This window comes from Apis mellifera, linkage group LG11, assembly GCF_003254395.2.
Source record: "Apis mellifera strain DH4 linkage group LG11, Amel_HAv3.1, whole genome shotgun sequence".
Lineage (NCBI taxonomy): Eukaryota > Metazoa > Arthropoda > Insecta > Hymenoptera > Apidae > Apis > Apis mellifera.
In genome coordinates this window covers 7,663,590-7,690,791 of record NC_037648.1, presented here as the reverse complement: position 1 = coordinate 7,690,791, position 27,202 = coordinate 7,663,590, and the positions used below count along the sequence as shown (strand labels likewise).

Sequence of the window (27,202 nt, the reverse complement as noted above, 5' to 3'; positions counted from 1 at the left end):
TCGGGCACGGAACGGTTTCCCCCGTTTCGAAGCGCCGCGGACGGACAATAAACGGGCTTAACCCCCGTTCGGATGCACCTCCTCCCCCCTCCCGCTGCCCCGAGGCCGAGCCTGTTCCATCGCGACGGATCGCGTGGAACGGCGTTCGTCCGTGGATCAGGCTTGGAAGGAAGGAAGGTTATTGGCACCGGTAATCTCGAATGGCGCGAGTAATATCGCCCGATGAGTTGTTAACGCGAGGCGTTGCGCGAGGTGAAATATATTCCTACGTCGAAAATGTACGTCGATTTATCGCTCGAGTTGAGGTGGCTTTTGTCAGTTGGAGAGAGAGAGAGAGAGAGTGTTTTCTCGTCGGTTGTTAGTCGTTCGTGGTGGATGTTATTCGGTGTAAATATCTCTCTCGCTCTTGTTTTTTTCTTGGTTATGCAAAGCATTGTGTACGAGATACGATTCGATGTTGTTATTTATGCTTGTGATGAGAAATTGAAGAACAATTGATGCGAGAGTTTATTTGTTTAAAATGGTATTTTAAGTATTTTAGCTTTTGAAAATAACATGGAATATTGTTGTAGGAGGGAACGGCGTGGTTTTATGGATTTTCACGATGATTTCAACGATAAAATAGAACAAATGGTAGAAATTCATATATAATATAACAGCGTTGTAAATTCTGTCTGCTTTGACTCTCGGTAACTCCTTAATATTATGGATACTTTAAAGGAGAATGCTATTAAGTTAGCAGATTTAGTTCATGGAATATATATGGAATGGACGATCTTGAAATTACTATAATTATCTTCTTAGCTTTCGAACGTGATCCACTTTTTTTTTTTTTAATTCTCTATTTTAACGAAACGATTAATTTAGAAGTGGAGACGAGTAAGGAGACGTTTACGATTACGAGGATAAATAATAATTTGAAAAACTATGTCTCCCTATGTGCTTCTGTTTGAGGTAAAATTTTTGAAAGAACGTAAAACACTTTCTCATATTACATATAAAATATATAATTTTTCTTTTCAAAAATTAATGTTTTAAGATAAACTAAGATATCTAATAATTAATTAATAATATTACATCGAGTATACAGATAAGTGATACAACTAATAGATTATAAACCTCTTTTTAAAATTGCATACTTAATTTTACTTGGAACATGACTCGGCGCTTTTATTAAATTTATTTGTAACAATTAATTTGTTTTATTATTAAACTTATCACTGTTACGTAAGAAAACTTGTTTCCTAACTTATGACTCGAGAAAATTCACCAGATAATTACACTCATCATAATTCAATTGTGCCATCTCCTCCGATTCATGTACGAAACGAATCGTATCTCTTGAAGAGTTAAAGTCTTATGGTAAATCGATAAATGAAAAAAAAAGATTACGAAACTTAATAATAACCGATTATTATTCCATTTCTTCTTGCATTACACACACCGTAATTCTCTATTCTTCTTAGGGCCCTCACCCCCCTCCCCGCTCCTCGATGTCTCCTTATTTAATTCATTAATTCGAGCCTCAAGGAAACAAGTGCATCGTTTCTCAGAAATAAATATCCCCTTACAATGTCGCCGTAATGAAAGCAATTTCGTACAATCTTGTACGTAATTCCGTGTAATTTTCTGGCTGCGCGATTTTTCCTTTTCTTCCCTCCTTTTCTTCTTCTTTTTTCTCTTTCTTTTTTTTTCCTTTCCCCCACCCCCTCGTGGAATTTAGAGCACCGTTTATGGAAATTAAGAGGATTAAGGTTGCCACAGTGGAATACAGTTAATGATCTCGACAGCTACTCGCGTTTTTTGCACGCCGATAAGATTTTAATCGCGCTGATCCTCCTAGTAGGGAAAGGAGCAAAACGTTCCTTCGAGCCTCTTCTACTAATTAACATCGTGCCGCGTGTAATTTTCTCGCTCTCGATTCGAAATACCGACTGTATCAAAATAGCGGTTAGCACGGTTAATTGATCGATGGAATTCGTGAAAAATCAGGGCATAAATGTATGTAAATAAGCGTTTAGCGATAATTCACGAAATTTTCTCCTTGATACGCTTTCTTAAATTTACAGTCTTTATTTCGGATTAATATTTACGTGTATTTTTAAGGGATAATAATTTTCCAAAAAATGTAATAGTAAATAATTCCCTTTAATTTTATTTAAGAGGAGGAAATTCTTCTTTTAGTTGTTCTTCTGCTTCTGACTAATTTAATAAGATGTATGGAAAATATGTTAGAGTAAATAAAAGCTATACGAAATATCATTACTGAAAAAAGTTAATAATTTATAATTAAATTATAATTGAACGATATTCAGAATTATGAATATTTCGTATTAGTTTGGAACAAAAAAATATTTTTCGACTACAAATAATGGAATGAGCGATGTCGAGGAAGAATGAGATATTGGAAACGTTATAACCTCCGCGTGTAGTATTATTAGCCAAACGTAGGTAGCGCACTTAATATATTCTGTCTATCTGATCGAAACGCTTTAATTGCGTGGCGATTATCCGCCATTATCGAGTGACTAATGCCAGTTTTGTTGCTTAAAACGCCAATTTACGTAATCAAGTTGGAGTCGAACGTTCATTAGAGACGGAAGTCAATAATGACGTAAAAGGAACGAGCAAATTTAGACAGGACAAGTATAATTATCGTGTTAATGAAGCTCCACTCAATGTAGAAAGAGGATCTACAATTTTATAAATAAAATTCAAATTTTGTTTCGAAATTTTCAAATTTTCCTCTCGAAATGAGAAATCCAAATCTTCAAATCAATCATCATCGTTGGTATTCAATATTTCAATATCAGTATTCGTATTTTGGATTAAATATTTTATCTTAGATAGTAATAATAATAATTGACAGTTTAGTTGGTTTGTTTCATTCTTTTTTTTTCTATTGTTAAAGTTCGAGATGAATGTCGGAATTCGATGAAGCACATTGATCACTCATTTGAACGTTTTTATTTCGGATGATCGCGCGAATGACCTGGCCAGAAACTAATCTATCATCCCTCCTTATTACCGATCGATCACGTCAAACGGCGCGGTTTTGAAAGTTTGCACTGAAACTTGGATAAAATGTTCCCTCGTGATAACGATCTTATACAGGAGAAATAAATCATCCGATTAACGTAGTTTAATTGTTGTGAAATCGTGCTTTGCATTAATCGATAATTAAATTTCTTTTTTTTTTTCTATAAAATTATTTAAGAAGATTAAATATAAAAAAACGTAAAAATATTCAATGTTTATTCAAAAATCAATCAATCTTAAAATTATTATTGTTTACATAAGATAGATCAAAATGTTGATATTTTGTTAATTTTATAAACGCTTTTCAACAAGCAAATGTAGAAAAGAAATATTTAAATATTTATGCTTCGATCTTCTTTTTTTTTCCAAACGCAAAAGAATAAATGAAAATTGAATAAACGTATATGCAATTATTCGAAACAATTGTTCTCATCGTTCTTATCTTACATCGTCAGTGGAATGATTTCTGAAAACACTTGACCGTGTGATGATCAAATAGCCAAGATATTATCTCTCAAATTACTGGAAAACTCTAATTGTTGTAATTTATCGATCGTAATATCGTATGGCAAAAATTTATAACAAAATCCTCGAGATCGATAAAGTAAAATCTACGTGCATTTATTTATTAAATTATGTATATTCAATCTTCCTTTCCTTTTCTTTTCTTTTCTTTTTTTTTGTACCCTTCTCCATGTTTTGCCAATCATTATATATAAACGGTTAAACATTAAATCATATAAACATCTCGTTAATATTCATAATTACCCACGATTATATTCTCATAATTCCTTGAAATTGTTTATTAAAATCCAAGGATAACAATACACGCTCACTCCATATATAATTAAACTGTGCATACCCGTTGATCGGAAGACAATTTATTCTATTTTTCCCTCTCCCTCGATGTATCAGCCGTTGAATCAATTTATCCCTACTTCTCTCTCTCTTTCTCTCTCTCGTTACATCCCTACTCTGTATTTACATGAAAAGAAGGAAAACAAAAATTTCGATCCTGCCCACACAATTATCTTAATAGCGCGAAAATAAAAGCTCGTAAATGGCGCCAATTAAAAGACGCAAGGATTTCACGAGGACGCGAAAGGCGAGGCGAAAATATTCAAAAATCAAATGATGGGGGAAAGGATATGTATTGGGAGAAGAAGTTGATCGGGTATGTATAATCCCAATGGTTATTAAGACGAAATTATCATACAAATTACAGTTATCATGCAAATCGTGGTGGAAAGCGGAAATTGAATTTTTATCGTGAACCGTGTTACTTGACAAATTAGTTATGGTTTCACGTTTTACGCGCTCGATATTCGCGCCACGATGAAATTTCCCGTAAACAGTCGACGAGTTTCGAGTAATGTCGAGATATTGTATGCAAAACTTTATCGATTTAATTAATCGTGATTGAAATTTTGAAGAGATTATATAGAATCTTTGAAGTGCAGGAATAAATATACAGTTGATGATTCATAAAAAAAAAATAAATAAATAAAAATAAAGAATCTGTTGATCAAAATTATTATCAATTATATTGGATACAGGATGAAGAAGATATCTTAAACTTTTGATTTCTTCTTATCCCTATCAAATCAATTATTGTTGATTATTTCTTCGCTTCACGGATCATTCCCTTAATTGAGAATGATTAAAAGATTGTCTTAATGAGCGAGGTTTAACGAATACGATGAAATCCAGTTTAATTCTATTAGCCAAGACAAGTTTACTTAACCTTGCCATTCTTACCGTTTCTTTGGAATGATAAGTAGTTCAATTATACATAAAATGTCCTCGTGTCATGTGATAAAATCTTGAATTATGCAAATGAAATTATAAATCGGATACGTTACAAATTTCGAATTTATTATTAAATTAATACGATATATCAAACGTATATATGTATACCCATACATTATCAATCTACTTTAACGTTAATTTCAGAAATTCTTCAAACAAACGATATCACGGCATATAATTTATAAATTTATAACTGCGACAGAATTAAAAGCACGAATTTTTCTGTCATGCTAGAAAAAACACAAATAAATATTAATTAATAGCTAGTGTCGTCAAATTCGATAATTAATAATCCATCATTCCTAAATTTAAAAGAGAGGGAAAAGAAAATAATTAAAATCTTCCCTGCCCGCGAACGAAACGTCTGTTGAAAGTTATATAGATACAAAGGAAAGAAGAGCCGTGGGATCCAATAAAAAGCCGCGGCGCCGATATTAATCATTCATCGGCCGTATCGATCCCGGTGGAAAAGCACAAGTTTATGGATTTCCCCGTGCGAGCCTGCACGGGGGTCTCTGCCACGTCTGAGATTAAAACCGTTTCTGGGAACGGTCGCGCGGCTGGATTCGCCTTCGAGCCTCCTTGTCACGTATCGAAGATAGGTGGCACGCACTAGGTGGCTGACTACAAAGAAGCGAAATCGATTTGCAATTGAAATCGAGCCGCGCGCTCTACGTGGACGCGGGTCAACCGATCGTTGCACGGAACGATCGTTTCAATAAACCTTGGACAGGGATTCGATAACGGGCCGCGGTGAAGCAGGAAGAGGAACCTGAAATAATTTTCTTTCGTCGATTCTCGAAATTATATCGATTTTTATATCTATGATTCTTCTTCTTCTTCTTCTTCTTCTTTTTTTTAGGATTCAGATTTTAGAAAGATTGAGATTAAAATCAATGTGGAAGTTTTATATTGTTCTTTCTTGCTATTTCAATTATTTTGTTATCTTCTTGTTCTTTGTTTTATGAAAATGAAATAATTTGTATTTCATTAATGACATATTAAATTATAAAAAATATAAATATATGAATAATTTGTTAATGTATATCTTGTTAAAAAAAATTTTCTTTTTCCTATTTTGGGATCATTCAAATGAGTTTATACATTTGCATATTTACTCTTGTTATATTGTTAAAAATAGTTAATAAAAATCTGTCGTTACATCATAAGAAATGACTGTCATCGTAATTCCAGGAACACAGGATTCCCGTTTCGATGTATTTAGGTGGTCGAGGCTGGGGGCATTAATATTCACGAGAATGTAAATTTCAGTTTTCCGCGTTCGATTATTTGCAAGTGGATAGAAATGCGGTGGAAGGAAGAACGGTTAAAATTTAGAATGGAAACGTATTGGAATGCGAGGGAAAATTTCTAATTTCCGTTTAAATCGGTTAAAGGTATCCCTTCCTCTGGACGGGGGAAGGAGAGAGATAAAAAGAGGGGAAAAAATAGAAACAGAGTTCGTGTAAAGGCTCTCTCTCTAATTTCTCCTACACGCACTTAGTCTTCGAAAACAGACACGTTGATCCTCGAATTAAGAGACTCGAGGGGTTAGAAAAGTTTGACCCCTTTGGAAGCGTCGAAGAAAAGTCTCTTCACCTTTTTCTCGCCGCGTTTTTTGCACAAATCAACGTGGTTCTTTAATTGCTTCTTGTACCGCTAATTGATCGCCAGACATTTCCTCGTCGATCCTGAAATCGATCGATTCTTGAAATGGAATCGTTCGTCTCGAATGATTTGATCGATAATTCGTTTCCACGTAATTTTTACGAGTTTTTACAAGAATTATTTTCAATTCTTGAATCGTTCAATTTCTGATACTTTACAATAAAATTTTCAAATTAATCGATAGCAAATGAGGATCACGATCAAAAATGATTAAAAAATTCCATCCAACTTGTAACGCAAGTTTGATGTTAATTGAATTGTAATTATTGATATAAAGGTTAATTTTTATTTGAAATTTATAAGTAGAATTATTTAATGATTAATAAAGACACATGAAATTTACAATTTAAAAAAATACAAATATAATCGAATGTGATGCAAGTTTCAAATTAAACATATAATCCTATTTTGATTTACATTTTTTTTTATCATTTACTGGATACATTTAGAAAATATTTATATTATAAAAGACTTGCTATGTTTGAAAAATAGGAATAACATTTACCTTTAATCCAACAAATTTTTCTTAATTTTTCACTGAAAAATTTTGAATATACAAAAACGTAACTTTATGCACTGCTCGACTTTTTCTCATCCACCAGTGTTCATTCTCGTGGACTATATTTCAAACAATGAAAAGGAAGATCATCCCTTTAAGGCATCAAACTTTCTAGGGTACAGAGTCCCCTATACATTTTCGATCCCCTTCTTTTCGTCTTCTTTCCCTATATATATATATATAGTTTTCCTCTTCACGCTCTTTTTCTTCCATGACTGATTCGTTCCCTTCAACCATATTTCCCTATCGATTGATCCTCCTCCGTGGTTCTGCTTTACCTCCTTTAAAACTATAGTCTTCCTTCTTTTTATAGAATCCTTGCTTTAGTTCGATCAATTTTCTTATTTTTTCCTACTTGTTTAAACATGGATAAGATCCCAATCTTTCCATATTCCATTTTTCCAATGTTTCTTAATTTTAATACATATTTCTAATAACTGGGATATAAATAAATTTACGAAAAATAATTTACAAAGATTTTGAGAATAAATTATTTTCTTATTCACCATTCTTGTATATGTACATCTTTTACAATTTCATAATTTTACAATTAAACAATAATCAGATTCAATTCAACATTTGAATCGATCAAACTCCATTTTTGATTAACATGTCTAATTCTTCGAGAATCGAATATCGATGGAAACCTTTGGAAACCCTTTCTCCAAACGAAGCAACCCTCCCACTTTCTCGCCCGAATTCCTCGATAAAAAGAAAAAAAATCCATCCATCGGTGGGGCCCAGCATCGCCGTTTCACTTTTACCATCTTTTTGGATCTAAACGACCAGAAGAAGGAAGAAAAAAAAAAAAGAGAGAGAAACGACGAGGAGCGCGAGAACGATTACAAAAGCGGGCGGCAGGTGGTGGGGCCCCCGATATTTCGTATCCCCATCCATCGTATCGGCAAGAATATCGAGTGTCGACCTTTCCGACAACAGGCCCCTGCGAACCGTTCGAACCGATCGGTTCGATCGGGCCCCCATCGTGCCTCCTTTCTTGACAATGTTTCTCACGTGATCCACAGACAAAAGCGGACGAATTCCAGCGTGAAAATCCGCTACCACGGTGTCTCGTGACAAAGAAGGCGAGAGAGGCGGCTCTCGAGGAGGCTGGGCAACTCCGCCGTGAAATCAGTTACGAAATCACGGGGCCCCAATTCCATCTCCTTGACACGAGCTCTCTCTCTCTCTCTCTCTCTCTCTCATACTCGTCGTTATTTGTTACGCTCGCCACCCCTCGCGACACCTCCCTCCACGGGGTCGATCATTAATTTATAACCAACCGTCCGTTATTATCCTATGGTCACGTGATTACACGCGAAGTGATGCGTTGGATTTCGAGGGTTAATCATTGGAACAGCATCCTATGCTCGAGGAGGAGGATGTTTATTATTATTTCTTTCTTTTCAAGTTCACTATTTCTGGATTTCGTTTTTCAATTTTAACTTCCTGGGTTTTATGTAGTAAAGAATTCGGAGAAATGTGAAATATTTTTGTTTCTGTATCGTTATATTCATCATTTTGTAAAAATTCAACGTGTTCTAAAATATTTCCAATATAGAATTTCATTATTTTTATTCTTATCCTTACCTTATATAATTAATAGTATTCGTTGGATGATATGATTTTAGCCAAAGTTTGAGAAAAATTTCATTAAGAAACGTTCCAAGGTAATTCATCGATGTTAATTGTTCTTCAATCGATCAACGATCGAGTTGTATATGGTGAAATCGGGCGATGAGCCGAAATTATGAGGAAGGGCGATTAACGGATTCGATCGGTGTGCGAAACGTGGCCCAGGTCAACGAGACTATCGATTGGCCCTTCGTGGAAGGCAGGGGCCGGTGTAATCCGACTGCCGTCTTGAAATGGAATTATTTCGACATCGGTTTCGATCGTCTACCACCCCCGCCACGAGCTCGGTCGCTCGTGAGCGTCTGCCCCGATGTCTATTCGAGAAATCTCTCTATACAGGGCCCTCCATCCGCGTTATCGCGACGATCGATGGCCAATGTTACATGAATTCTTGGAAAGATGTATAGGATGGTCCACCTATCTCTATCACGCGGAATATCTTTTTTTTTTTTTTTTTTGGAAATATTAAGATACGGGATGAAACGAACGAAGGGTGGCGATGGAATTAATTTCTTTTATTGGTACGAAGGATTCTTTGATTTTATAAATGGAAGTAAATTTTCAAAATTAAATTTAAATTGATTTAAAGCAAAATGATTGTCATTAATGAAACTTCTCTTTCGAGACAAAGATCGTGAATTAATTCTATAAATTGTATTATATATTCAAAGAAAAGAAGATTTAAATCTTGGATCCATGAAAAGGAATCGATTCTTCTCTTCTCCAATTGCAATTACTTAAATATATCGCGTCCAATGTTGGATTTCTGGAATAGAAATTCCTTCCTGGAAAAATGTATCGAAGCTCATGAGTTCAGAAACGAGTGAGACAAGCATAACCGGGTTATACTTAGTTTTTCGACGAACTGGAATATAAACGTACGTACTTATGTCGATGTCGAATAATATCCAATAATACAACGTGATTTTTCATTATCATTAAATAAATTTAGGAAGTAATTTAGAAGTAAAAATTTTGCAAATCCATTATACAATTTAAATCATATACATATCGTGTAATAGAAATAAAAATAAAAGTCTTGCAATAACAAAAAATAAATTAATAAATTAGAAATGGAATTGTTGAAAAATAATGGAACGATACTAATTCTCTTCCATTCAAAATGGCGATATACCACGAGCATAGTTTTAGATTTAAATCGTGGCGGGTTAGCAGAAACGAAACGTTGTGTATCGAACCATAGATAATTAAATGGTGACCCCTCTGTAATCCTATTATCTCTGCCATCGTTGCCAGGCAGAGAAATCTGATTAATCGACGTTGGACGTTTGAAACACGCGTATCATGGCCGAATTTAGAATATTTGTGAATACTCTGCAATTAGTATCATCTCGAGGAGACACGAGACGATTTAATCGAGGTAAAAATGACGTATTGAGAGAGGATGATTTGATAGAATGACTTTTTTTGAAAATGATTGAAATGTTCCAAGCTATCCATGGATCATTACTTTTTCAGAATAATCGTTTTTGACACAATATGATAACGCTTGATAAATATTTAAATATAACAAGCACTCGAGTTAGTCTAATCCTGTTATTAATTTCATTAAAATGAAGTATTGCGAATGATATTGAAAGTATTATCAATTCATTATAATAGATATAGACAATAATGATCGATAAATGTCACACATTTCCAGTATTATAATTACAAATCGAAAATGTATATATATATATTTCCATATTCAAAGATAAATATATCAATATTTAAAAATAGATACGAATCGAAAGTAATTTCATTCCTTCTTTTTCTTTCGTGACATATATTATTGATTAGCGTGAATGTTTTCATAAAAAAAAAAAAGAAAGAAAGAAAAGGCTACGCGAACTCGAAATCTATAATCTTTATAACACCCTGTTCACGTTCATTTATCCGTGCGGCGCTTGCATCATTCGAATAAATTAATTCCGGATAAAAGCAAACGTTGAATCGTTCTCCCGTCGCAATTAAAAGATAGCTTCGATTTTACCCATTTCCGACGTCCATTTGCGTTTATTTCGAACAGGGATCGTTTCGAGCACTTCCATTGTCGGCTCGATTCGCTCCTTTCAATAATACATTTCGACGCGTCGCCCTCCAACTATTAATTCAGCTCGCATGCACGGACTGATCCGTGAAAACAAATAGTTTAGATGTGTATAAAACGAACGAGTAAAAAAAAAATATCGAATAATTCCGTTCGAAATCGAGGGCAAAAATTTCACCGATAAAAATTATTATTATTATTTCAATCTCTTTATATATATTGTTATTTATTTTAAATTGGAAGTAAATGGAACAAATCCCCCATTTATCTTCCATTTCCTTTATTTACAACGATACCGAGAAAAATTCCTTAAATAAAACAACTCCCCTGCAACATCCTTCTCAAGATTAATCGAGGGACCTGTTTTAATTAAGCTCTCGCCACGACCAACACCGTACCCTCCTAAATTGTCCCCCCCCCCTTCCTTTTTCTTTTTTTAAATACAGCCCTACGTACACCAGACGCGTTCCGAGAAACTGGGTCTGCGTGTAATCCGCGCTCGTCGCGACACCGTTTAATTGCAATAATTACGATAATTACAGCGAGCCATTGGCGTGGTGCGGCCACCATTCGGTCACCGTTATGCATCCTGTCACGACACGACGATAACAACGATTCACCATTTGCCGTTATATATTTTAGTATTCGTGTGATTCGAGACCGATTCGCGCGGAAACGAATTGATAAAAATGGGAAGATAGGATTCCATCGTCGATTCGAGCCGGAGGATTTTCGTTTGCCCGAAGCTACTCGAGATCGACGTTTAAATTTACAATTTTCCTCTCTTTTTTTCTGCAGGGTTTAAAATTAATATTTTAGTTGGATGTCACAGTTGGAATTTTTTCCCCTCTCCGATTTTTAAGATTTAATTCAAAATTATAGCGATCGATGTTGAGAAAATCATTTTTTTATCGGAAGAAGGAATAAAGAAATCTGTATAATGAAACAAGTTGGAGGAATTTCTCGAAGTTTAAAAAGACGAGAGAGATTTCATTTACGATCCAATCGGATAACCAATCCGATTCCCGAAAAGTCGTAATCGTTAATGGGAGGCGGTGATTCGATTTGCATAAAATCGAAGCCTTGAAAGAAATCTGCGAGAGTACGGGGAGGACCACCATAAAACTCGCCCCATGGAATATTTCGTTCGCACGGTTTCATTTCAATTAACCGTTCCCTCGTCCCATGGGGTATTGGTATCGTCTTGCGCGCGTACACACACACACACACAGACACACCCCATTTCGATGTCTCACCGATAATTGCGACGCGAACGAGTTAGCGGCTCCTTAAGGGATGGATTTCGAAACCGGTTTCGCATTATGCGCCATTCTCACCCCGGGGCGTTCTGATGAAAGTTAAGAAACCAGGGTGTTTTATTCTCGAACGGCGCGAAGGGGTGGTCAAGGAGACGACGAGCCGATCGATTTCAATGGCCGCGTTAATATTGGATGACGGTTGATCGCGACATTCCTCCACCGGCCCTTCTAATTTGAATAAATTAACCAACCCTTTCTTTCTTTCAAAAGGGTGTCGTTTTCTTTTTTTTTCTTTTCTCGAGCTTGTAATTGGTTCTCTCGCCCTCTCTCTCTCTTTTTCTTGCGTGTCTTCGCGTATCTTTGTCGTTTTTTAATTCTTTTGTCGAGGGGTAGTAGCCGCTATTACCCCTTTGATAACGTGTAAATGTTTCTTTCGTATCGTGAAATCCGATTTTTATAAATGTAATTTTATTCACCGTATCGTCTTGATTTCTTTTTCTTCCATAATTTTATTAAAATGTAGAAATAATTCCACGAATAAAAGAAAAAATTCCACAAAAAAAAGAAGAAGCGATGCATTTCGATCAGAATAATATTTCTTGACATTCTCTAAATCGTAGTCGCTACTACCTCTTTGATAAAGTGTAAATGTTTCTTTCATATCGTGAAATCCAATTTTTATAAATATAATTATTCACCATATCTTGATTTTTCCTCCCACAATAAAATTTTCTTAAAATGTAGAAATAATTCAAATTTTTTTAATTCAATTAATCTGAAAAAGAAGAAATTCCCTATATATATAATTATAATATTTTAATAAGATGCAAATAAAATTGTGTTAAATTGTAGTCGTTGATAAATTAGTAGCTACTATCCTTTGATAACGTGTAAATGTTTGTTTCATATCGTGAAATCCAATTTTTATAAATATAATTATTCACCATGTCATCTTGATTTTTTTTTCTTCCACAATAGAATTTTCTTAAAATGTAGAAATAATTCCACGAATAATTAAAATTTTTTTAACTTAATCTGAAAAAGAAGAAATTCCCAATATATATAATTATAACATTTTAAAAAGATGCAAATAAAATTGCGAACGTAAATCGTAAAATAGCCGCTACTACTCCTTTGATAACGTGTAAATATTTGTTTCATATCGTGAAATCCAATTTTTATAAATATAATTATTCACCATATCATCTTGATTTCTTTTTCTTCCAAAATAGAATTCTTAATATGTAGAAATAATTCTGCAAATAATTAAAATTTTTTAATTTAGTTAATCTGAAAAAGAAGAAACGCATTTCGATCAAACACGAATAATATTTCTTGACATTTCCTAAATCGTAGCCGTCGATAAATTAGTAGCCACTACTACTCCTTTGATAACGTGTAAATATTTGTTTCACATCGTGAAATCCAATTATAATTTATAAATATAAATATAATTATATTATTTAAAAAAAAATAAACACAAAAATACATAAAAACAAAATTTATAAATACAATTATTCACCATATCGTCTTGATTTTTCCCCTCCACAATAGAATTTTCTTAAAATGTAGAAATAATTCCAATTTTTTTAATTCAATTAATCTGAAAAGGAAGAAATTCCCTATATATATATATATATATATATATATATATATATATATATATATATATATATATATATATATATATATATATATATAATTATAACACTTCAAAAAAAATTCAAATAAAATTACGAACGTAAATCGTAACCGTGGATGAATAATAGGAACGTCAGGCGTCGATAAATTAATCGTTTTGGATCGAGATTTCGCAGGCGAGCGGAAGCAGGCGAATCCGGTGATCGGTAGTCGAGCATCTGGCAACTAGTTACCAATCTATTCCTGTTCCAAGCATCAACGCTCGCGACCAACCAACCGCATACCGGCCTGTCACAATGCAAACGGTGCATACACGCGTGGATTTCAAGTGCACGTACATTTGCGCCCGTCACAGCGCGAATTCGAAATCATTTCTAATACAGTAATTGCCACCGGACTTGTAAGCAACTGGCACTGATTCAGCTACGCCTGATTTATACATTCCGTCCTCATCTCTGTACGCGTACGCGTTTTCTCGAAATCTTAGCGATTCGCGAAGAAACGATCGCTCAAATCAATTTCGTTCTACGAATCCTTGTTAATTGGAGGAACGGTTTGGCCAACTGTTTGTCTTTATTAGCAAGATCGTTTCGTGGATATTGGGAGTAAAGTTGGAAAGGTTACTTGAGTCATCGAGACGAGGAGGAGCATTAAGAAAGAAGGATTGATAATTTTCATCATTTAATTCATCTTATCGATGAATTAAAAATATCCAAGCATTCAAAAATCTTTCCATGATACTTTCACAGTATTTGGAAGCAACCTCCACTTCTTTCCCATCGAAAGAAATCGTGGAAAGAGGTTCGTTCGTTCTAACCCCGCGAAACTCGGGTTTCTAAGCTCAGCAGACGCTCTCCACCCCCTCCTTCTCCCCTTTTTCCCCCCTTTTTCCTTTCTTTTTTACCGCAGTGCACGAGGTCTAAGAAACACGACTTCGCCTGAGTCGCGCACCAGCCTCGACCGTGTAATTATGCCGCGCAGTGATTGGCGTGGTTCGTGGAACAGAGGGTGGAAGCGTGGCTAAGCACGAGGGTAGCGCTGTGGCAAAATGGAAGAGGGAGAGAGAACGAGGAAAAAGAACCGGCGCGCGCGCGAAAGAGAGGAAAGGAGAGTGATGTGAAGAGGTGGTGGTCGTGGGGTGGTAGAGGGGGTGGGTTTTTAGCTCGAATTCATTAGAAGTAAAAATCGATAGGCGACGCTCTCGCTGCCTCCGCCGGCAACGTTTTCGCTTCGGTAAAAAGAATGTGAGAGCACTCTCTCTCTCTCTCTCTCTCTCTCTACTCTTCTTTGTCCTACTCTTGGAAACCACCCCCTCACACCCTCCTTTCTCCCGCATGCTTGTGGCTATCCCTCTGCGAGGCGATACACGGTGCTCGAAAAGAGAAGGAGCGAGGAATTTTTGAGAGTGAGAGTTTCTTAAAGATTTCCATTCGAAGGATGCGTTTGGTTCTCGTAACGAAAACAAGTTGGACGAAGGGAATTCTTTGGTAGCTTTATGAATTATATAAGAGCATAAGTGTCAAATAACTTATATATAATAATTTAAGGAAATCGATCGTCGAAATATTGCATCGTTTATTTCTCGAACGAAGTATCCAAAATTCCAATATCCATTCCTTCGAAGATGGAACAAATGTCCCTCTTGTTATCCACACACGCGATTCCATTAAACGTATACGTCACATTAGGTCGAAATTATTCATCGCAAGACGAGGCGCATTCCATATTAATAGAAAATCGAAACTTGGCTACGCAACCCGAATATATATCGGGAACGACGATCATCTTTCCTAACTGACTAGAAAAATCAACGAAGTATCTATCTATCTATCTATCTATGCAAAGCATATCAGTTGTGACCTTGGCGCGTATCGATCGATCGCGTCGATCCCGTTGCCACGGGTGATCGATCTTCTCCCTTCCTTGTTCCTTTCGTTGTCCCCGGCTCCTCCTCGTCGCTCCCCGTCCATTGTTTTTCTGGGTCACCCTATAAACACGATGGCGGGTGCACGAAAAACGGGGTGGGGGCGGAGAAGTGCGGAGGGGGGAGGGGGAGGGTTGGGCCAAATTAACGGTAACCACTTCGGCTTGGTCATTAGGGAAAAACTTTCTTTCCACTGGCGCCAACCAATCCGATCCCAAGGATCCACGGACCTGAGAGAATTTTCAATCGAATCGCAATCCTCGAAACGCTTTCGCCCTCGTTTCCGCGTAACGAGGACGCGCCGACCCTTCTCCTTCTATACGTCTCCTCGGCTCCTCTTGTTGTTTCTGCTCGCTCGGAAACACGCAATTTTTTCCCTTTAAAAAAGGGAATGCAGATCGAGCAACTAGGAGTTGACGAGTTTTAATCTTAAGATTAATTATGAGATTAGATTTTTAACATTGGGAGAGGAGAAAATGAAAAAAGGAGACGAGAGTTAATAAAATTATATCGAAATGTTCGACTGTGTAATTTTTTGATGTATTATTTCATACTGAAAAAATTGTTGTGAGAAACAAAGATACTTATTAAATTGATAATATCAATTACATTTTACGTACAGTTCCATAAACAACGAAATTTTTAAACACGAAAATTAATTAAACCCCTTCAAAAAAAAAGAAGAAAAGAGAGAAAGAGAGAGAGAGAGAGAGAGAGAAAATATACATAATTTGTTGATGTATTATTTCATATTAAAAAAATTATTACGAGAAACAAAGATACTTATTAACGTTTTATTTAATAAATATTTAAATCAATCAAGAACTCCTTCAAAAGAAAAGAAGAAAAGAGAGAGAGAGAGAGAAAAAAAAAATATGCGCAATTTGTTGATGTATTATTTCACTAAAATAATTGTTATGAGAAACAAAGATATTTATTAAGTTGATAATATCAATTACATTTTACGTACAGTTCCATAAACAACGAAATTTTTAAACACGAAAATCAATTAAATCCCTTCAAAAAAAAAAGAAGAAAAAAGAGAGAGAGAGAAAAAATATATGCAATTTGTTGATATATTATTTCATACTAAAAAAATTATTACGAGAAACAAAGATACTTATTAACGCTTTATTTAATAAATATTTAAATCAATCAAAAATCCCTTCAAAAAAAAAGAAGAAAAGCAATTTGTTGATTACTTATTAACACTTTATTTAATAAATACCTAAATCAATCAAAAACGTTGATAATATCAATTAAATTTTACGTACGTAGTTCCATAAACAACGAAATTTCGTAATTCCCACGAAAAATCAATTAAACCCCCTTTTCCCTTCAAAAAAAAAAAGAAGAAGAAAAGAGAGAGAGAGAAAAGGGGACAGATCACGCCAATGAAAACGGAAAACCCAAGATTCCTTCGACTGAATGTCCTCCTTTGATGAACCCACATCGGCTCCATCCGCCGCGTCTCTCCTTCTCTTAATTACGGTCCCCCGAGGGCCACGGGTGGTGGAAGCGGGGGGGTGGAGGGGACGGCTATTAACGTCCCGACGATCGAAGTAAGGAGCGCTCTCGCGCCAAAGGGGTGCAGAATGGTCGGTGGTGTAAGAAGCGTAAGGAGCGAGTTGGTGATCGTGGACGAGCGGAGAGAAAGCAAGCCTGGTACTTTTATGTATTCTATACTCAACGTGTGCGGTTTCACGATCGAGAATAGCCCCCGCGACCATGAGAGAGGGTGGCTAGTTGGCGAGGAAACAGAGGGGATATTGTGGGTAGAGCATCGGTCGTTGGCGGGGATAATTAGACACGGCGAGAAAGAGAGAGAGAGAGAGAGAGAGGACGGTGGTTCCGATGGAATGGAAAAGAAAGAGAGAGAGAGAGAGAGAAAACGACTTCTGGGTAAAGCGGCGCCAGATAAGACTTAATATTTGATCGTGAGCCCACCCTTGCCTCGACTCGACCTACACATACACGCCCGTGCCACCACGCACACCACTCTGCCACTCTCGCGATCGATCTGCACCCCCTTCTTGGCCACCCATCCCACCCCTCACGGACACTGTCCTGCCCGTGTACGGCCAACTATCAGGGGCAAATCTGTTGACACTACCGGCCGGAACCTTGTTTCCGATTTCCGTGGAAATCGGTGCGGACCGTTTGTGCGAAGATCCGCTCTGTCGCCCTTCCACGCGGCCAGCCCCGATGCGATGCTTGATTAACGGCCACGTGTCCCGTGAAGTTCGTTCCTTTCGCGCCGTTTGACGAAGCCAAACTTCTGCAATCTCGATCGTTGTCGCGAGACTCGTATTTACGATTGATAATTTTTAATCGAAGAGAGTCTTCGTGAATGAGGATGTTTGAATAAGTTGGAAGTGGTTTGAGTAATTGTGTTTGAAGTACAGATTCCTTTTTTTCTTTTTTGGAAATGTATGATGTATCGTATAATAGTTGTCGGATGTTTGAAGGAGTTTGAACTGGTTGCAAGACTGGTTGAAAAGGAAGTTTTTTGAAAAATAGAATATAGTGTAACGAGAGATTGAAAATTCAAGTTTCTTTTAACGAATTTGAGGGATTTTTGGATAAGTTGGGATTCATTTTGAGTAGTTTATGAAAGATTTTTGCATTTATTTTGAAAGTTTGTTATATTGTTTTAAAATATGGTTTAAAGAATCCGTAGAATTTGTTGATTAAAAAAAGGATTCTTTTTTATATAGAAGATCGATGTAGAAATATTTAAGAATATCTCGAAACACAGTGCGGTGTGAGTTTAAAAGCTGCTCGTCGACGCTGTTGTCTTTGTTGTTTCATGGTCGTCGGGAAGTCACGAAATTCGTTGTGTGTACAATGTAAATGGGTTTCGTGACTTTGAACGCGTTTGTTTCATTGCGCTCATTTTATCGGGGACATTGTACTTCATAAAACTCAGAAGCGTGTGCCTGTTACTTCTGAGAAGTCGAGTCGATTTGACCAAGGATAGCGGATTAATTACTTTGATATTTATAGGGAAATAATTTATCGTTAATTTGATCTCGAAAAAGATTGAACGTGATTATTTTATTAGTTTCGCTTTATTGTTAGAAAATAATGAATGTAAAGAATTCTTGCACACGTTGTTTATTAAAAATTAAGAAAATTTATAAATTCATGAACTGAAAAAATTTCCATAAGTCAAAGATTCAAAGATTCAAAGAATTGGAACGAGTACGTTTAAAAATTAAGTACATTAAAATTTTTGACCTAATTCTTTCAAAGTTTCAAAGAAATTGATTGGAAAGATAATGGAAATTTCAATGTTATGCAGATGCATGTTAATATGAATGCGTTCTGCTAAAAAGACAAACTACTTTCTTGCTTTCTTTCATAGTTTTAATTTCCAATGCAATGGCATTATTTATATATACTTAAAGAGATATGTTATATTTATCTTTTTTTCGTCGTGTAACTTTTTTCAATAAATATTCTTTCATTTTTTAATCCAGTTTGTTAATTATATTAAAAAGAAAAGATGATGAAAATTAGTTATTTTGATAACAAGAAATATAAAAAATACATTGAGATAAATGAATTCTAATGCAATGATATAGCATTGAATAAAGGAGAGAATAAAAATTATATAAATATCTTGAATAATTTAATGATTTATAATAATTAAACAAAAATTTCTAATGATATCAAAGATTTAAAATTTAATAAAATACCAATGTACACATTATTTGCATTATTTTTAATGAATTTTAATAATTCCTTTTAATAATTCCTAATAGTTGTTAATATGAATTATTAAAAATTTGTTTTTCTATAAATTATTTTCCTTTTCTTTTATCTAATACACGTCTCACGAGAAGATATTTTTATCGGCACTTAAGCTAAAATAGCTATCCGTAATAACAGTTATTAAGAAAGTTGTAAAGCAACGGATTAATTAGTCTTATAATTTTATTAGCCATATTTTTCGACACTATTAATTCTACGAAGGTAATCCAGTGTCTTAAATGAAGAAGGTAATACGCGGACGAGACTCTAAAACGCTAATAAAAATTACAGCTATTCAACGCTATTCTATCAAAACTCCATTTATTATTATCCCATTTTTATTTTAATTCCTGACGTTAACTTCAAATTTCAAATTATTAATATTTCTCCACTCAAAATTGCAAATGTATACAGAATATTTTCATTCAATTTTTCTACAATTTACAACATTATGTAGCATTTTATTATTCATACAACAGTATTTCTCTCCTAGAATAATAAATATTCTATTTTCTTTCTACCGATATTAAATATTAACCACACAATTGAAGATTGAACACTTTATCTCCAAAACTACAATTCCCAAAATCCAAGAATCAAAAACCAATTCACCTCCACAACCAGGAAGTCGAAAAAGCCGAGGAATGCTTGAAAGTGCGAAACGAGGCGGATCGTTAACATTCCATAACGACATTCCCCCCTTCCCCATCCAACGTCATCCAACATTACCCATCCCAAGGAGGCTGAAAGAATCATGGAGGATCGTGAGCTCGAGCCTGCTGGTAGATCGAGGTTTTCTTCTCGAAGATGTTAGAGGAGAGGGGTGGCCCCGGGGCAGCCAGAAAGAAATTTCCATGCCGAGGCGGCGAATCGATTAGACGCCGGTCAACTTCGACCCTGTCGAACCGCAGACTCGATATCCCCTATTCCTCCCTCCCTCCCTTCCTCGGTTCGAGCGTATAATTATCGGAGGCACGCGAACCCAGGAACCCCTCTTCGCCACAGAGAGAGGGGGGGAAGCCTATGACTTCTCTTCCTCTCGCCTTTATTCCGCTTTTTCTCCCCCTCTCTCCTCGGATACCAATACCAGGAAGAAGGCTAAACTTACCAAGCTCCTACACGGAGGAACTCGACCCCATGCCGGAGGAGCCACGGTGCCCCATTACCATACGATTTTCATGTTAGCGCCTCCGGGCCCCCAAAGCTGCACGACCAAGCATTATACTTAACCTACGTGTACGCTCAGCGTCCACCGGGGTGGGGACGTATCGCGGCGAGTGTTTCGCCACTCGGGGCGACGTAGGTGTAGGTGTGGCAGGACCGTGGAATCCCGGCGTGGGTAATTGTACAATGCTGTAAACGGTTTAAACTTCTGCGCATTGGCGTAGGGGCGACGCGCGGAGCAGGTGGGACTCCTGAGTGACGTAGTAAATAATTTCTTTCCAATGAAATTTATCAATAAAATTTACGTACAATTATAAATCATTGCTTCTATTACACTCTTGTTATATCTATAAAATTTAAAGTTGAGGCAAGTTGTTACATCGAGGAAAATTAGAATTGAAATTTAGAAATTCGAAGAACCAAGCGAAATTTCAAATTTCTTCCCAATTCGTGAACGATTCGTAAAATTCCAAAATCGGAGCCTCGGCCACCCGTGTATGATTACGTATGAGACTGCTGGCAGGCAAGGATCGCGGGTGAAACGCACTGACAGGCAGCTTTATTTACCTAATTACCGGATTTAACCGGGGAAAATAGCGGTGGACGATATCTCGCGATGCGTGCAACACATGCACGTTTCTTGTGTGCGTGTGCGCGAATATTGAACCGGTAAAGGGGGAGAGAGGGAGATTAGACGTTCTTCCGTATCTCCTCTCCCGATCTCTCCCCTCTCTTTCATTATTAACGTTGCAACATCCTTTATCTCCTCCTATTTTTCACCACCTTTTTTTCATCCCCCTTTGTTTCCTCCTCGAAAAGTGACTATCGGCCACGATGATCGACGACGATCAACGACGTTTCCGGCGAATTTGTTCACGTGCGCTCGCCGTTATTCCCCGTGTGTCGAGCGTCGTAAAAGGGGCAGGGAGGAGGGGGAATGGTGAGCCGGGAAAAGGGAGTTCCGTGTTTAGAATCCGTAAAGCGTGCAGCTTGCATGGTGCAAAACTGTAAACGGCGATCGTAAGAGCATAGCGGGCCTGTCATTAGTAGATAATTATTTCTCCATAAAGGGGGAAATAACAGTGGGGGCGTCGAGAGTCCGCGCGTTTCAAACCCCGCAATTAAAAAATTTCAAGTTTTGCTGCGCGGCATGGCAACGTGTCGAGGGGTTGGACGTGGAGGGATGGGATGTTGTGGATGTTGTTCTCCTTCCCCGGGAAATGGAGGAATCGACGAGATTAATCGCGGAGAAACGAGGGCGTAATGGGCGTGAAGTGGAATTGGGTAATTTGGAGAGGATAGTTTCGAGTTTGTTTTTTTTTTCTTTTAATTTTAAATGGATGTGAGATGTGGTTGTAATAAAATTGTCCTTGAAAGAAGTAATTTTTTTCCTTTCTTTCTTTCTTTTTTTTTTTTTTTTGATTGAAAAAAAGATTGCAATAATTTTATGGATATATTTTTAAAGACAATTTTAAAGATCCCCTTCTATTTTTATTTACGATAATGATCCCTCTAATAAAGATGAAATAATGATATTTCGAAACTGGTTTATAATGTGTAATTAAAACTAGTTTGGTCGGTTATATCTTCACTACGGTTTTCTTTTTATTCTTTTTTATTATTTCAATATTATTCATCCTATGTTAAATTTACATAGTAAGTAATTTCTTCGCAAGTAATTTCAAAATACACGTACGTATATCTATACATTATCCATCTCGTTAATACGAGTTTAACAATAATACATCTTAATTATATATCTTTGCTGTAAAAATGAAATAACGATTTAATTTACATAAGCCAGCTTTTCAATTTCGAATTATTAATTTCCTTATCACCAAAACCTAATCTAAATCTTGGAGAGAAGAAAATTAAATGATTCGAGCAGAAGATACAGCTTATGCATATTAATTTGCCATTCAAAAAATTAATATCATCTTATGAATAATCTTGAGCAACAAGAGAAACGATAAATAGACGACAATTTTAATTTTTCATAGATATATTTCCATCCAAATCGATCAGACAGTTCAAAATTTTTTTATTTCATTTTTTTAAACATTCTTTCATTCTTCAATCCAATAGAAATTCCTTTATTAAATTCATTTATTCTTGTTTCTTCAGGATTTACATTAAGTCATTATTTAATTACCAATAATTTAAAATTTAGAAAATCATATTTATTACTAACAATTTTTTTAGGAGTTTATTTTACAATCCTTCAAACAATTGAATATTTAAATTCATTTTTTCGTTTCAATGATAGAATTTATGGATCAATCTTCTTTATAGCAACAGGATTTCATGGTTTACATGTATTAATTGGATCAATTTATAATTACAAACCTTTCTCTCTCTCTCTCTCTCATTGCAAGATGGAAGAATCGCAGTCAATCCCGTGACTTAAATTAACCCTGATAAAATTCCTGAGCACTTGGACGGGACGCAACCCCCGTTTCGAGAGCGAAAACAAGCGAAGGGACAAGGGTGGGACGTCTCGTGTTTAGAATCCGTAAGGCTTCGGGCGTTCGTTTGCACAGCGTAAACGGCGATCGCGGGAGCAACCGGGCCGGCCATTGTTCCACGATTATTTGCCCTCCCTTTTGTTGTCTTCTCTCTGTTGGCCTGGGATACAACATGTATTCGTTGCTCGAACTTGGACCCGCCGACGACACGCCGTGAAACTTTAACAAACATTCACGAGTTTTACGAGGGACGTTGTTGCTAATCGGACCCCGCTTCTGTCCAACGATCATCCATCTTTTATTGACGCGCGATGAGGTAAGCTCGCCTCGAAATAGAATCATCGGAATTTTCTATTTGCCTACGAGCCAGTTCTTTCTTTTTTCTTCCCCAGGTTTTATTATTGAAATTAGATTTTTAAATTGGGAAATTTATATTCGATTCCGAATTGAATGTCGGTGGGGATACTTTTGACATTTGAAGACGTTTGAAGACGTTTGAGGACGTTTGAAGACGTTTGAGGATTTGGATATATTGGCACGGCGCAGTCGAGTTTCAAATACAGAGTTAAAAATGGAATAAGGAAGTTATTCTAAATTATTATTAGTGAAATTACGTAACAGGTATGATGAAAGTTAATATTAATTTTAACAAAAGCGTTGCGAATTAAATAATAATAATCATTTTAATAGCTAGAGTCTCATGATCCATGAAATAACTTGCTTCGATCGTAGAAAGTAGAGAAAAAAAGATATATTCCTCCTATTCCTTTTATACTTGGATTACAATTTCTACAATTCGATCCAAAAGAAAAAACATTTTGTTTCGCCAAGGGTGCCAAATAATCTGCGATTCCTCCTCCTCCCCCCGCGAAATAGTCGCGCTACAAGCAGCAACGTGTCCACGAATGTCATTGTGGACCGGCCAATAAAGTCGCTCGTTCGCCCACGCGATCTCCACTGCGGCCAAGCTACGAGAAAGAGAGTGAGACACAAGCAGGGGCTTAGAATTACTATTGGAAACGCGCGGGTCGTCGTAAATGCCTCGAGATCCGCGTCGCGTCGTTCCTTTCTGTTTTCGTTCCCTCCTCGCTTTCTATCCCTTTCTTCCCTTCTTCTGTTCGATTTCTCTCTCCTCGAGAGAAGAGAGAGAGAGAGAGAGAGACTCAGCCTCGACTCGTGGGTGGCGACGAGGAATAATTATTGCGGGGGGCGAAGGGAGGAGAAGGTTGCGAACGATCGATCGACGATCTCGGATTCGCCCCCCTTTATTTCTTGCTTCTTGGAAGTTTTTATCACCTGGACAGGGGGGAAGGAACACAATTTTGCATTTAAATACCCCGTTGTTGTACTTTGTACCGATCCTCTCGATCAGATCTGGAAGCGCGAAAGAGATTTTTTTTTTTCACGTAGGGATCCGTGAAAGGATCGCCTTTACGATATAAAATTAAAAATGTTGAGATTCTGAAAATTTTATTAATTTACAATACGTGATATATGTATTATTATACAATACACGTATCATATCATAAAATTGAACAAATGTTTCTGTAGATTAATCGATCTAAATATATAAGAAACGTAAATTCCTTATCGTGGTCCTCGTCCAAATCGTTCATCCGGGTATCCGTTTCAGAATAAGAATAAATAAACCATTCCATAAGTTACGATCCCACAGTTTCTTAATTTACAAAATCGTCAAGCTTATCTCGTTCAAAGCAACCCGTACATCCTTCCCGCACGAATATCAGTAAATATTCCTGTAATCTCCTCGACACACATTAGCGTATCTTAACGATAAGAAGTATCCCATCCGTGGAACACACCGTTCGATGGATACGAATCTCCTTTCTAACACAACAAAAGGAAAACAACGCGAAACGTTGCGTTTGACTCGAGCTCTCGGATTGTTCCTGGCGGACGGATGCATACAGGGTGTTTCTCTCGTTTTGAAACATTTCTCGAAAGAATTTAGATTCATTAGCGTTACATTTCATTTCAATCGGTTGTAAATAAAGAACAATTACATCCATATCCTTGTTATTATATACTAATTACTCAAGTATTGTTAGTTTAAACTAGATTATTTTAATTTGTAAAATTTGACTTTGATGAAAAAGGGAAGACGAAGAGTTTGAAAAATTATAACAAGAATAATATTATTCCTTTCCATGCCAGGAATCTGATATAAACAACATAAGGAACAACATAAATTGTCTCTTCCTCTCCTCTGTAACTTCGATCCGTCGATGAATCGTCCGAGAAATACAACAAATCCCCTCCAAGGGATCTCTGTTTCTTCAAACACAACCAAACTCGCCGGGTAATTTGTCCAAGTTTACACGCGAAAAATCGTGACATCGGCTAATCGATTCCCGGTTGTGGTCATCGTCGTCGTCGTCCCATCCGTGGGCACCGCCTCCACTTCCGGAATAATCATCGATCGAACCCTTCGTCCTCCTCCTCCTCCTCCTCCTCCTCCTCCTCCCTCCCTGGAATGGCCGATCGTTCCGCGAAACGACGACGACGGCCACGACGACTTTTTATCCCGTTAACGAAGTTCCACGAGACACCGGACGATCGACGATGGGCAATAATCGCGGCGCGCACCACCGATCGATCGATCGATCGTTGGTCTCTCCGCGTCTCTCGGCTGCTTTTACGCGGCTCGAAGTTGTCGGCCGGCCGACAACTTTACTCCCTCGCCGTTGACGTGTATGGAAACCCGTGGGTGACGGTGACGATAATTGTAAAAAGCCCGTGAGTGCACGCGCCTCAGGAGGGGGGAGGAGGAGGCGTCGTTGAAGGAGGATTCGTGGGTGACGATTACGAGGATTCGAACAGGTTTAAAGCAGGGGAGTTTCGCGACGATTGTACTTTATTCCCGCGATTCCCCTCGACAATGGTCCTCGGATAGATCGCCGGTATAAGGCGATCGATTTGGAATGGAGGGGAGGTTTTGTTCGATCTTTTGCTTTCATTTTATTTTATTTTATTTTATTTTATTTAAGAGCGTGACGCGATTTCCAGATCCCTCCATGGGAGAAGATAGAAATGGTATTCGTAATCCGGTTTTATTTTTCGAAATCGAGGAAATAATTAATTGAAATAATTTAAAACACGTGAAATGTCTATATATATTGGATTGGCAACTAAGTAATTGCGGATTTCAGTTGAAGTTGATGACGACCTAATCAAAGCAATAATCGATTCGGATCGTCACAGTACAACTCGTGAGATTGCAGAGAAGCTTCATGTATCGCATACATGCATTGAAAACCACTTAAAACAACTTGGCTATGTTCAAAAACTCGATACATGGGTTCCTCACGAACTGAAAGAAAAGCATTTAACGCAACGCGTTAACAGCTGCGATTTGCTAAAGAAACGTAATGAAAATGATCCATTTTTAAAACGACTGATAACTGGCGATGAAAAATGGGTTGTTTACAACAATATCAAGCGGAAAAGATCGTGGAGCAGGCCACGTGAACCAGCTCAAACAACATCAAAAGCTGGTATTCGTCGAAAGAAGGTTTTGTTATCAGTTTGGTGGGATTACAAAGGAATTGTCTATTTTGAACTCTTACCATCCAACCGAACGATCAATTCTGTTGTCTACATTGAACAAGTAACGAAGTTAAACAATGCAGTTGAAGAAAAGCGGCCCGAATTGACAAATCGAAAAGGTGTTGTATTCCATCATGACAATGCAAGGCCACGCACATCTTTGGTCACTCGGCAAAAATTATTGGAGCTTGGTTGGGATGTTTTGCCACATCCACCATCTAGTCCTGACCTTGCACCATCTGATTACTTTTCGTTTCGATCTTTACAAAACTCCTTGAATGGTAAAAATTTCAATAATGATGATGATATCAAATCGTACCTGATTCAGTTTTTTGCTAATAAAAACCACAAGTTTTATGAACGTGGGATTATGATATTGCCTGAAAGATGGCAAAAGGTCATTGATCAAAATGGGCAACACGTTACAGAATAAAGTTACTTAGTTCCATGAAAAAATTGTCTATGATTTTCTAAAAAAAATCCGCAATTACTTAGTTGCCAACCCAATATATATATATATATCCTAATATTTAATTCACCTTGAACTATTCTTTGGCTGACAGAGGCCACGAATCATGTGTATGTGTGTGTGTGGATACAGTGGCTGTTCGACTTTACTTTATGGAAATAAATTCCGTGCACACGTTCCAGCCTCGTGTTCCCGAT

General features: G+C 36.8%; 1 protein-coding gene across 7 annotated transcripts in view; it reads left to right on the top strand.

Annotated features, from left to right (window-relative positions):
* LOC410304 (zinc finger homeobox protein 4) overlaps positions 1-27,202 on the top strand; it is a 429,015-nt gene that overhangs the window by 93,866 nt on the left and 307,947 nt on the right. The window lies entirely within an intron of this gene.